Source organism: Amblyomma maculatum, chromosome 3 (assembly GCF_055883805.1).
Source record: "Amblyomma maculatum isolate TAMU_Amacu chromosome 3, ASM5588380v1, whole genome shotgun sequence".
In the NCBI taxonomy this organism is placed as follows: Eukaryota; Metazoa; Arthropoda; class Arachnida; order Ixodida; family Ixodidae; genus Amblyomma; species Amblyomma maculatum.
The window spans coordinates 134,459,878-134,474,012 of NC_139346.1; the positions used below are offsets into that span (position 1 = coordinate 134,459,878).

At 44.5% G+C, this 14,135-nt stretch overlaps 2 pseudogenes; both read left to right on the top strand.

The window, feature by feature from the left end:
• Positions 1-3,145: 3,145 nt before the first annotated feature.
• On the top strand, positions 3,146-6,588 carry LOC146196109 (uncharacterized; annotated as a pseudogene).
• Positions 6,589-13,113: 6,525 nt separating this feature from the next.
• On the top strand, positions 13,114-13,907 carry LOC146196110 (uncharacterized; annotated as a pseudogene).
• The last annotated feature ends 228 nt before the right edge of the window (positions 13,908-14,135 follow it).

Genomic DNA, 14,135 nt, shown 5'->3' on the forward strand with positions numbered 1-14,135 from the left:
CCTTTTTATTTCCTGCATTGCTGCCAGCCTCTTTAGTTCTGCTGGCTGCACTTGCAGGTGCCTCAGTATCCGATAACAGGTACTACGACTGTCACATCTTTTTCCTTCATTTTTTGGCTGGTTTTGCAACAGATAACAGCGTACCACTATTATTTCTTTCTTTTCAGATTCATTTGGTGCAAATGCCGTAAATTCACGCAATATCGAGCCAACCTAAAAAAAGGTGAATTTCCATACCTTCCAGGGGAAAAAAACCGATGATGAAGCGAGAGCAGAGATTGTGATAGCTATTGGAACTTCAACATGAGGTAACGAATATATCTCCGCTTGAGTTGTTTCGTGACTCGTTCTTTTCGCAGGCTGGGCTCATTATACACCCACAGCGGCCATGGCTGAGCTGCAGGCCTGACGGCATTTTCTGGGCTCGAAACACACTGCAGCTTGTGGAAATCGTGTCTGTTTTCATTAAGAGACAGCTGCTACACTGATCGTCAAAAGCAAAAGAGTTTTGTACCGTACCTTCAGTATGCCAATGAGTGCTTTGTTTAAAAAGCCCATCCATACTACACACAAATTATGCGCATGCTGTACATACTGAATGTGCAGCATGCATTTCTAAGTTTACAGGGCAGTTTACAGGGCGCGCGGCTTACAAGGCAGCGTGCCAAGAAAAAAACATTTTGAGCTTTTTCGAAAAGCACGGAGAAACACTGCTTCAAAAAGCCCTGAAAAAGTAAAAGTGCGTCAAGATTCATCAAACAGTTTGAAATCGCTCTGGAATGAGCGTCCGATGAAGAATAAAAGAAATTTAAGCGGCAGAATTTTACATTAGGAAATGCAACTGATGCATAACTCATTTTATAATGGTTGTTAAATTCATCTTTCAAACTGCGTCGCCAGCACCGTAAGGAATTTCATTGCCCTCTTGGTAAAGGAGGATCCAAAGCGGCTGTTGTATTAGGTAAATTCTCATATTGTCAAGAAAATTTATGAACATTAAGAGTTTGGAGCATGCAACTGCAAATTATTTCCACTGCCATTCAAGGCCTAAGAGTTCAAAGCGGAAATTTCATCTGCGCATTCGCATGCATATTGGCGATGTATTGGCGATGTATGACTGGGCCTCCCTTCGTCACTGAACATCCTGGCTACGGGGCCTACACCTACACTTAGATATGTCCATTGCATACATGTAAATATCATCGCAAATAAAGCAGGCGGATATTCCTTTTTACACGATGCTTCATATTTTATTCCTGCGCTGCCTTGCGACAAGATTCGCAATCTACATGTTGCTCATCAGAGCCTAACAAAGCTAGCCAGTTGGGAAAATTAATGGTGCAGAATAACTGCCTCGAGTGGAAAATAACTGTGGCAGAAGCCTCGTGTCCTTAATTAGACTCGTGTCATTAAGTCCCGTGCTAGAAAACCCATGCCAAAAGGCCTTACTAGAATCTCCTTCCCAAAGTCTCGGTACGACTGTAGCAGATGGTAGCTCACAGGTTCAAGTTGATTTGTCGATGAGCTATGTGACGAGCCAAGGCCACACGTTATGGCCGAGGTGACGGAAGACAGTAACTGAACCCGCAAGCCTGAATCCCGAGTAAGATACGCTACTCCTCAGGTCACACAGGCATGTTTGTGCGCCTTGGTTAAAGCGGGGAAATTCATCTATGTCGGGTGGCACGACTGTAAGTAACTGGTATGAGTGGGCTAATAAATGCAGAAATTAGAGACGAATAGTGAGAATAGTGATCAAGCGAGTAACAAAACGGCTGTACGCGAACGAGGGCCCTCAGGGAGAGCCGCAGGCAGAAGCCGATAATGCTATCTCGTAATACCCTGTACCCAATTTTTTTTTCCTGTGCATCTAAGCCATTTTCATGAATTTAAATCTTGAATAATTACTGCACAAACGAATAAGCGAAAAATAATTTCTTCGTTTCTGTTTTGTAAGTGTACTGCAGCTATCCTTAAGAAATACTGCGCATTTTAAATAAGGTTTGGTTGGTTTTGTTTGAAGGGTTTAACGTCCCAAAGCGACTCATACAATGAGAGGCGCCGTAGTTAAGGACTCCGGAAATTTCGACCACCTGGGGCTCATTAACCTTTGCACTGACATCGCGCAGTACGCGTACGCCACTCCGTTTTGCCTCCATCGAAACGCAGCCGTCAGTGCACGTTAAAGAAAGTATTCAGCGAAGGCAATATGTTACGTATAGCACCAGTGGGACGGTCATTCCTTGCGCGTAGGCTCCATTAATGAGAGGTATGCACAAGTTAATGCTGCCTTACGACTGTTTTGTCAGGAACATAATTTATCTTTCTAAGATGGCCTCGTGGATGAGTGGCCAAGCTGGTTTGGCAGTGACGGGATTCATCCAAGCCACTAGAGCAACCATCTAGTGGTAAATTTTCTGTTCCGGGAGGCCTGAAGCCTGGTGGCTCGCGTAGAGAGGAGCCGCATCCAGCAGCTTTACAGGGACAGCCTGGTCTATTCTTCGTGGAGTGGCTGGCTCAGTAGGACAGTGACTGTACTCTCTGAGTATGACTTCCCCCTCTTGGTTCAAATGTTTCTGTCTGCCCACAGGCAAGTGTACAGCATGCAGCACCATCTCCTGTCTGGGGAGCTAAGAATGCACCTTAGCCGAGGCATGATACCACCCAACTGACCAGTGTCTTAAATGGTGCTGGCTTCGTACTTGTTGGTGGTGTCCGTGTCCACTGCAAGGGTAGCAAGGCTTGGTGAACCTGGGACAGCCTGCCTTTTTAAATTTCCCAAGACAGAAGTGTACCATATAAAGGCTGAAAAGAGGCTGGCCCTGTGTTGAGCTCCTCCATGGAGGAAGGAAAGGCCACTGCTTGTGAAGCAGTTGTACCGACTGCTGTCTCTCATGGTAGCAACAGTGAATGGCAGCTGGTACTGTCATGGAGGAGCAAGGAGAAGGCTGTGGTACTGCACAAGCAAGGGCTGATTTTTAACCTTCCTGTGCGCACAGAGTGTACAGCTCTTGCTGTGACAGCTGCCAACTCATTTTGAAGGCGTAGCACGAAGACTGCGGCACTGTGCAAACAAGGGTCGATATTTAATACCTTTGTATGTAAGGAAGGCACGGTTCTTGATGCGATAGCTGCCAAACCCCTGATGAGTGCGTGACTTTCAACTGCAGTTGTAAGCCTAGAGCAGACATCTATTCACAATAATGGGTCTGCGCATACTTCTGCAGCCTTGGATGGCAATCATGAAGGGCGAGACGCTACATCTCATAGCAAAGCTCGAAGCAACAAAACGCGGATAGGATTTGAATGAAAGTGCAACTAAATGTTTAGCTGTGAGCAAGGTCACTAGTATGCCTGGCACAGATGCTGATAATATTAATAAGGCACAGTGCAGTTCTATTATGAGACATGAAACTGATGTGGCAGTTCTGACATCAGGCTGTGCAAATGTTAGCTTTGATGCCAAGTCTGCTTCTAGAGAGGCCAAAGCTGAAATTGCCGAATGTACTAACACTCATTATTCACTGTGTGGGAAGGAAGCAATAATATTTTTTTCACTGCAACATTTTATAGCTTTATTTCTTTTAAAGAATGTTTTAGTAAATGGTGTGAAGAAGAAAAGCATGTAGTTTCAGTGAAAAACTCAAATAGGAATTTATTGGAATCAGAGTCTAAAGAGGTTGAGTATAATCTGATAACATATATCTGTGTTCATGGTAGATGCATAAAACCGAAAAGTACTAGGAGGTGCTCAAACTAAGTCTACAATGGCATAGGTTGTTAAATGGCAGTCACTGTATTTGTGCAAGAATCCTGCTTTACATTATAAAATAACAGCTGCACAAAAGGCATAACCCCTCATTAGACCAGTATGAGCTGTATCCCCAACAGAGGCGCTTGAATAACGAAGATAGTGATTTTTTTTTTATTTTGTGAAGTGCAATGTCTCTTCAAAAGATTTAAAGATTTATTTGAACAAAAAGAAATAAAATGCGACTACAAAAGACGTTAACTATAAGCAAACGTTCTCTATTACAATTAGAAGCGAGGAAGCTCAAAGAAAAATGTTATAAATATAGACAAACTCGTTATAGACAATCCAAACTGGGTTATTCATTATGAAAAGGATCAAACTAACACATTAAGATCTTTTCCTCCAAAGTACTCACATGCACGAACTTTTGGAAAAGTATTCTAAGATATTATTTATCGATGGCACTTATAAAGTAAATATTGATGGCTTTGCACTGCACTCAATTTTGACAGAAGATGGTAGAGGCCGTGGAAGACATGTATGCTAAACTTTCTTACGGAATAAAACTAGAGAAATTGTACGAGCGGTATTTGAAAAGTTTACACAATTCAACCCATTTGTTGTGTCAGCTTGTAAAGTAGTAATGATAGATAAGGACTTAATGAGCTGCATATTCTAACTGGTCTTCTTCCTAGTTCTAGAGCTTCGTTGTGTACGTGGCACGTGCTGCGATGCCTACAACTAAAGGAAACGAAAAAGCTAGGATGCAGAATGTTGAGCTGTTGCCTCTATAGAGAGTTCAGTCTACTCTTACTCAGCGAAAACTATTTGAAGACAATGAGCTTCTACATCATCCATGTCTTATTATGTGCAGAATGGTACTCACGTAAGGAACTCTGGGTGCACGTTTATAGAAAAAATATTCTTACACTCGGAAACAACACAAATAATTGAATTGAGTGCAATAATCAAAAGTTATCTCGGTTCGAGTACGCATTTAGTTCAGGCCTTGGAAGCATTGAAGTACATTGAAAAAGATGCACTTTCCCTTGAATTTTCAACTGAAGGAAATAAAGCTCAACTTAAATCTAAATAGTGGTTGAGAACAATTTCAGCTTTATCTGAAAATTGTACCTCTGAGGCAAGACACAAGGCGCTTGAGCTATATGAAAAGTTTATAATGGCAAACTATGTGAAAAATTTTACTCGCAAATTTTATGTGATGACTTTAGCAAGTAATGTGTACAATGTGTCATTGTGTCTAACTGGTTGCTCTTGTGCTTTCCACAAACAGTATGCCTTGCCTTGTGCACATATTTTAGCAGCTCGCGCCTTCGCCAAGCAAGAACTGTTCCATGAAGTATACATCCCACAGAGGTGGCGCAAAGTTGATTTTTTAAGGGACAGTGGTATGGCTGTGAGCATCAGTCCAGTGGTTACTAGCAGTATTCAGCCATCTTCTGTGAAGTTGAACACTCTACAAAAATATTCATTTGCCTACAAGATCCTTAATGAATCAATTAAAACTGCAGCTAATGTACTCTTATGTGGCCATAAAGATTTTTTTATAAATTAGCAGCAAATCAAACATTCTTTAGAAATTTAGTCACTTTTCCTAACAGTCAGACTACTGTAAACGCACCTGATGTATTAGTTCAGGCACAGTCGCCAGCAACGTAAATGGGTGCTATGAGCAGTTCCAATACTAATCTTATTCCATTAGAAGCAAGAAAAGACAGGCCAAAGAAAATCAAGGCTGTTAAGCACAAACTTTTGTCCTTGACAAAGAGGGTTAGCCTGACTACAGTTAACGCTAACATGCTACAGGTCTATAGGGGATATTCATTATCTGATGCTGACCTAAATGCCCTATAGTATGAGGCGGTTCAATATCAGACACTGATTAATGTTGCGCAGTACTTAATCCATAAGCAGCTTCCTAATTGGGGTGGATTTCAAAACATTTTGCTTGGTCAAAGCTTTGCTCATGTGAAGCAAACCTTTCAAATTTTACATGTCAGCAGTCCTGATTACTGGCTTACGGTTACTAATGGTGGTGCTCCCTTGAACACGGTCTTTGTTTACGATTCCATTGACCAAAGCACTCGTTCCGATGCTGTCAGATATATTTTTCACATGCTAAAATCGCAGTTTGCAGCACTGACTATACATAATAAAGCAGCACAAAATCAGCAGATGTATCTTGACTGTTGCTTGCTTGCTATTGCACACATATTATATTGCTTCAGGTAAAAAACCAGCCATTATGGAGCTTAATCAAGGCATGTTACATTTCCATTTGCTAAAACGCATACAAGAGTCAGTATAGAAGACTTCCCTCTTATAAACTCTCCCATTCCGTTGCACTGTGTCTGTAGGCAGCCACTATTTAGTGCCTCAGTTCCAGATATTTCATGTGAAGTTTGTTCAAATGGCTTTCACAAGGCATGTTTAGCTTGTATAGCAGGACAACTAAATAAGGAAGCATTCCTATGCTGAAGACCATGCTCGCTTATTGCAAAAGAACGACTACAAGCTAATAAACCTTAACAATCCTCTTTTCCATTTCACATTTGTGTACCGCTCTTTCAGATGCTCTCTTGTACCACCTGGAATGTACTACACATATTTACAGTTTTGTAACCCAGAATATGCATTGTCATTAGTGGCATAATAAGAGCAACATAACTACATGAATGAAGATATAACACAACTACTGCCAAACCAAGTGCCATTTTATCCACAACTATAAGAGGTGAACACAGTTTAGTATTTAGGCAGTGGTTCAGTTTGTCTTTTCCATTGTTTCTGTGCAGTTCTTAATATTCAACTAATTGCTATGCTAACTAAACTCTAAACCTAAGTATTGTTGTTACTATTGTGGGATTCGGGCTTTCCGCGGCTTTCTGTTGCGCGGCCGTCGCCCGCTCCTGTTGTTCCCCTCTTTTCTTTTCTCCCGCCTTAGGCAGGGGAGAGGTGTCCGGACGACTTGTCACTGCGACCAAGGGCAATGGCGGGAACAGGGCACCGCTTCGACGGCCGCGCTCGCGCGACCGTCCGAGCGGGGCCTTGGGAGAGACCCCTCCGAGACATCGCAAGGTGCGTACGCTGCTGTTCTTGTCCGCCGGCCTTTGTCCGCGCAGACTGGTGTGTACTCGAGTTCATCCGCTCCGGTTCGTACCTGAGAGCGCAGCTCAAGCCTGTCGATCGTGATCCAACGATCCGCGACAGGCGTACCTTTCGGTGGTTGCTCACTCCCTCTCAACGAAGCCCTTTGGCCACTGCGAGAAAAATCACAGCACGCCCTTGCGTGCTTGCGGCGCGCAATCTTTGTCACTTCGTGCGCGCAGGGGAGCCTTGCTCCTCGCGCGCTCCCGGTACGCGGTGGCTAAGTGTTTGTGTGTGTGTACATCTGAATGAAGTATGGCGTTTCAATCCTTTGTTAATTTGGAGGCTTATGTCTGCAGCGAAGCGCTCTCCTCCTTGTGAAGGTTGAGTGCGCGCTGCGGTGTTTCAGTGTGCGCGTGGTGAAAGCTGACCGGGGCCTCGGCTCACACGGCGCTCTAACCCGCGGTGGTTGGTGGCCTATGCCCACGTAGAAATCAAGCTATTTACCCTTATTCTTGCTACACCTTTACTTTATTGCAGACTAATTACTTGTTAAAGGAAGTGCTTTACTGCCTACTAATTTTATTATCTGTGGTACTGTGACTGTGGGCACGGTGATCTCAAGATAGCTTGTTTTGGTGCTAGTTGGTTAACCAATGGCACTCTCGTAAATGCTTCTGTTGATGTCAGGCTGTTGTTTTTTTTTTTTCAGCTGTAATTTGAAAACTAATGGTTTTCCTTTTGTGTAACTTATTAATTAGAAGAATGAAGCGTACAAAACTTAATATTTTCCACTGATATATGGTGAGCACTGAGGCTATACATTAATGCTACCCGCATTATATTTGCACTACCACAACTCTTTAGGCAGAGCCTGACCTCTACAGAGTGCGTTCTCGGTTGCCGGACAGACAAATGTCTTGTGTCACTAAACTGCACAAAATAGTTCGCTTACACAAGACAGGTACTGTGCCTGCGGACCAACAGGCTTTTTAAATGGTAGAAGACAGCGTTTGCCATTTGCTATGGTAACTTTATCACTGTTGTGTATAAATGGCACGTACATACTCTCCCTGCTTCTCTCTCCCGCAGGTCCTGAGTGTGTGCAGCTGCCAAGCATATAGTCAAGACTGCGACAAAGTGCGCGTGTCCATCTATCTATATTATAGGTTACGTTTAAGAGCAATCATTTGCTGCTACCACTGTGTTGAAAATAAAAGTTGTGGGCCGCGTAACTTCGAGCGAGCGCGCCCGGCGGGACGGAGCTGGCGGCGATCTTCTGCGCATGTCACGCCAGCCGGTCATATGCACAGGTGTGTGCACATGACCCTTAATCGAGACTGATAAGCGGGGAGCGATCAGCGCCGGGGGCCTTTTTGACTTGATCGGGTGTTGTAGCGAGCGGCGCGGCGGTGTGTTCCGGTCGGCGTCAAGGGTGCGGCCATTTCCCGCCAGAGGAACAACCTAACCTACGTGAGTGAATTCGCCTGGGGAGGGGGGTATTTTCGCTCGCGCGCGCTTTAACGTGCCGCGTGTGTATCCGCCAGCGGTGTGTTTCTTTTTATCTTCGAGAACACGGATACTTTGTTGGCTTGCCGGTGCAACGTTTGCAGTACCAGTAGACCTCTCTTGTGCATCTATCCCTTGATATACTCTTACCCAGTTGATTTCTTCTGTTTATTTTTTCCTAACCTAATAAGCGTTTTTGTTCCTGAGACAGCATTCTTTTGTGGCCATTCGTCGCTCGGTGTACGGCTCCCGAGCCCCCTGAGAGAAGGCGAAGGCCTTCAAAGTTCAAAACTATGAGCTTTGATATTTTTTTTTTGCACTCACCAGGTGGCATAAAAGCAGTCTAATTCTAAACACACTTTTCAATAACACAATCATTTTATATAGGCCAGTCCTTGTGCCTTCGGAAAAAATGGTTTTTTCTTCTGTCAGGAGAGCATGCTGCCAATGTCATTGTGTTGCATGATGTGAAGAGCATTTACATATGTTCTAAAGTTACATGCATGTGCAAATTTACAGCATGCATGTATACTGCATTCGATATCCTGTAGTGTGCTCATCCTTTTGTAACAAGTGTTGTTTGACCAAAAAAAAAATACCGCTCCCGGGGTGAATTGAAACTGAGTACAGCCGCCGTCGTCAACCGAGGCGGACGGGGGTCGTGCTAAGCAGTTGTGAATTTGTGCCGGGAGACGAGCCCAATCACGAGCGCAAGGTGGCAGTGAGAGCAGTAGAATGCCTTGTGGACAAAAGTTCAAAAGTGTGTCTGTTAAAGCGAAGCGCCTTGACAGGCACAAACGCAAACTGGGATAATGCGTTGGAGAAGTGCGAAAGCCACATAACTCTTATGGACATCGCCGGAGACCACACTGACGCGTTTGGCGTCTACCGCATACATGTGGCACTAAGCAGCCATGCATTCACATCCAATTTTTTTTGTGTGTGCGATGAGAGTGTCATGCTCCCTGTGGTCGCCATCATCGGACATGATATTTTAAGAGACCAGCGGGTCGACATGCTGTTCAGTCAGGGCACGCTTGGAGTGGGCAAATCTTGGGTCTCGATTGATAACCGGACCTGCGAGAACTCAGCGATGCAAGATTATGTCAGCGGTAAGCCTGAAAGGAACGTACCCGTCATGCTAATCGAAACTACGCTGCTCCTAGCGATGAGCGAGTGCCTGCTGGCCGATAGACCTGTGTCACCCGTATCAATCAGACAAATGAAAGGGATAGAAGTACTTCGACTAGAGGTTAACGTACGTCTAGGAGCACCTGCACACAGAGCAACGGAATTACGGGGCAACTCAACAAGAGTGCCTGGCAGTCGTGGCGCAATCCCCAGTGCCCACACTATCTTTGCTACCTCTTTAGACCACCCTTTCAAAATTGTTACCAACTGTCAACCGTTAAAGTGGCTAATGAAAGTTAGGAACCCGAACTCCAGACTGGCACGCTGAAACCTGCTGCTCCAGGAATAGAAGAGCGTAGCTATAAGTACAGCAAGACTCCACTTTGTATAGTTAGTATAGTTTTGCTAGTCCCGTAGCCGCCACCAAATTCAATTTAGGCCCCTATATTTATGCTGATGGTTCGCGGTCACCTGCCCTAGAAAAGCGACCACACAGCGCTGAAGCCGCCATATCTTGCTTGACGTACATGAATTAATTGTGCGTCAAGTGCCGAAATTGTTACGTCTGTCATAAAAGAACTGCGCAATAATGAACAGTAAATCCTCCTAAATATCAATACATCACCTGATAAGCTGGCTTCATCACATAGCCGCAGTGTCGTGCGAAGGAACGCGTAATAATTACATCGTTATTACTAGCATTTCTATAACATTCAATCGTATAAAGCCAATAAATTGGTTGTTAACCGCGAGAATAAACAAACTTGCACCTTTTTTTCCCAGCATCACATTCTATAAGGAGTGGAAATGTCAACAAAGCAACAAAAATAAGACTGCTGGCCAAACAGCCACCAAATGCATTGCTTTTGTGGATATTAAGATAAAAAAAACATCACAAGAGACACAAGACTGTGTGATCCATTCTTGAAAAGGAAGAGACCTTTACGTGGCATAGTGAGGGTCAGAGATGACCGCAATTACTCTCTTGAACCCCATCGGACACGCGAGCTAAATTTCATAGCTACTTTCATGATGGCTTCACGGCAGCACAGGACTTGACAGTGCATCAGCAGAAGCTTGCGTCTGAGGATAGCGCAGCCGAAAAGCTTGCCAATGGAGCGGTGAATCCAAGCGCAGGCACAGTATCTTGAGAAGGGTAAGTTGTAATATTTGAGTATGTGTACTTTATTTTGTGTGTGTGTGTGTGTGAAATTAGTGTGGCTCGATCTGAAAACTACTGGACTGCAAATGCTTTCTCATTCTTCCCTTCTATTTTCGCATATATGTCTGTGCATGTGATATTCTCCAGTTCTCCTGCAGTTCACTGCCAGACGATTCCTCAACCCCAAAAGAGGAACTATGAGGAAGAACTCGTGAAGATCCATCCAAGCTTTACGTTTATATGCTTGGCAGCTCTTGTGGTGACACAAGTTATGGAAAGAACCCAAAGACAGTGCTGCGAGGGAAATAATTTTTGTGGATTCCACGGCATCATGTGATGAGGCACACAGCAGCCTAACATTTATTCTAGCAGCAACTGCAGTCTGTGCAGTGTCACTGGCTCTGCTTCTCCATAGTTCGTAGAGCAGTGAAAGCTACAAGGCTGAATTTGGTCTTCTGAAGCAGACCTCCCCAACTTGCTTTGGTGTTACTCATGTAAGTAACAACTAATGTTCAAAGCATTCACGTATCAGCAAAGTATATATACGCTGCAGCAAAAAGGAACAAGACTGCCGATCAAAAATTTTTTCATGCATTTCGTTATATTAGCACCCTTGCTGTAAGGGGCAAAACAGGGCGTCTAACATTTTGGTCCCACCAGTCACACCAGTCACTTAACTAAGCCACGATGGGGGGGGGGGGGGGGGGGGGGGGGGGGGGTCATCACGGAGGTCCAGTTCACTTGTTAAACAAAGTCTCTGAGCTATTTAGCATATATGATGCAGTTCTGTATTGAACCAATAAAGCTTCAAATATTGCTTTTTATATTCTGCAGGCATCACAGAATGCCCGACAATTCCGCAGCCAATAAGGCTGCCTTGTGTGCAACTTGGCCTGAAAGCAAGCAGCTTCTCTGCCATTTTCACATCGGTCAGGCTGAGTGGCATTGGCTGCATTCATCCCGTGAAGCCAGCAGGGACGTGAAGCGAGACTTGATGACTACATTTCAGAAGGTGAACGCAATCAAACAGCTGTTTTGGGGGGTTCTTCGTTTCCAAATTCAAGGGCAGTATCACCTCAATTGTTTTGTACATTCCACCTAAAAATCAGTGTGTCTATCAGATATACACAGCAAGACAAGCGTCTTTTAAATTCTGCAGTAATAAAACAAATTATGCTTGACTACATTTAGTACATTACCTACTGATGTGTATTAAAATATGCACATGAATAGACAAGCAGACACAGCAAAAACACTTCTGCAGGTGTACCAGCTTTTCTCATTCATGGTTCCACCACTAGGCCCATGTTCACAATAGCCTGAAAGCAAAAGAAGCAATTGCCAAACTTGTCCGGGCTGTACTACCTTAACCTCCTTACAATCCTAATTAGGCACAGTCTGCTAATAACCTTCGTGCATTGCAGGATGCACATTTGAGAATGATGAGCATGTCATTCGTGGTGTGATGATAGGGTCGCATCAGAATGAAACAAAAACTTAATAGGAACAAATTAACATAAATAGTATGGCACAATAGTGTTAAAAGATCCCCGCGGTCACTTAGCTCCTCGCTGTCCTAAGTCTCGTAGCCCTAGCCACGACATCGACCGGCCATTGTAGACGCCAGCGACAGCTCGAACCCCCGCTGTCCTAAGTCAAAGATGCGCCGGAGCACAGTCCGAAATTAGAAATACGGAGTAGCTTTGTCGGGATCGGGAGCAGCTTGCGCTACAAAACGCAAAGAGTCTACTGAGTCGTGAACTTCTCTCGGACATCTCCGCGGGTACCCGTACTCGCAACACTATGAAATTAACACGAGTTTTGCAGGCAAGGTTATAAGTAGTATTGTAGTAAAGTACATAGCATTCTAAAATATGGCCATGCTGACTTTTACAGAAATTGTCGTGTGGTAATGGAAAGAAGCAAAATAACGGTTGATCCGCAATTTGGGAAAATGTGTGACACATAAATCAACATCTGGATGGCAACTAAGTGTGCAAACCGCGAAGTGGAAAAAAATGCAGAGTTTGCACAGCGAACGTTGGAGATAAGGCACCTAAAGGCCCACACAATCTCTGAATCATTAAAAGTGCAAAATACGATTATTAACACTCCACACGGGTGACGCCTTTATAAGTGAAAAAAAGGAAACACTGGCAAGCACAGTAAACAGAAACGGCACTATTCAGATGTAACTGGAGTAAGGTGACAGTTGACAGAAAATTGCAGTTTGAAGCATTACACTGAGTAGTGTCAGAAACCTTACTTATCCTGCAGCATCACAAGTATAAGTATTAGGTGACACAAACCTCAGTACACAAAAGAGAAAGAGATTCAATCTAAATTCTTTCACCATGGTGTGATTAAACAATGCAAATATTGTACTGTGTACCACATTCATTTTACAACCTTCTTTGCAGATAATGTGTGCATCAACAACCAAGAAATGAATGCTGCCATGACAGAACTTCAGAAGAAGCCGAACAAGGCCTACGTGGCACGTGACGGTGCCTTTTTGGAGCAAAAGGAAGAGTGGGTGCTCCTTTATTGGAATGGAATCATCATGAGAGGGCATAACACTAATAACTTTGCCGAGGCCTCGACAAGGATACTAAAAGATGTAGTATTAGGCAGACATAAAGCCTTTAATGGTGTTGCCCTTGTTGATCTGATTATAACCACCTGGTAGAGCCACCTACAGAAGAGGCTGTTGAAGTATGCGCACAATCGTGTGCCAAGCCACAAGCAAGCTGCTCTACGACAAGCTCCTCGAAAGGATGCCTCAAAACGCTGCTGCAAACATACACACCCTAGGCAACCACTTATTTCAAGTTCCAAGCTGTCGTGAAAATGAGAAGGTGTATGAGGTGTGTTAGGACGTTTGCACTTGCACTTGCCGAGCTAGCCAGCAGGGGGCGTTTTGTAAATATCAAGCACTAGTGCACAGGACATATGGGGGGATTGCCTAATGCTCCTGTTAGTGTCCAAGACCGCCACCCCATGGCATGGTTCGCCTTGGGTGACAAGTGCCAGCACCCTTCCTTTTTTCGCAACTTTCGTGATCTAGCTTGGGATCAGCCGGGGAGCAGCACAGGCAGGCCAGAAGGTTCTGCCCAGCCACAGCACTCGCCACAAGATGCGAAAATGTCACTTGCTGACACAACAGAAATTGAGTCATCGCAACTTGCTGTTGGAGAGCAAAGAAGTCAGCAGTGCCGAAAGGTATGGGGCACATTCACTTGACGCGGCGGCAATGTAAGCACCCATCGCTGCACCCCTCGGCGCGTTTACGATATTTGCTTAGAAAACGCAGTTGAAATGGGGAAAATGCCATATGGGCCTTGCAAGCCACTTGAACTGCAGCCAAGGACAATTGATGGAAGATTTCCGGACACTCAGCCCAAGAGGCAGCGCAAGAAAGCAAGGCGAATGACTGTTTGCGGGGCGTGCCAGAGAAAATGAGGACCTCGT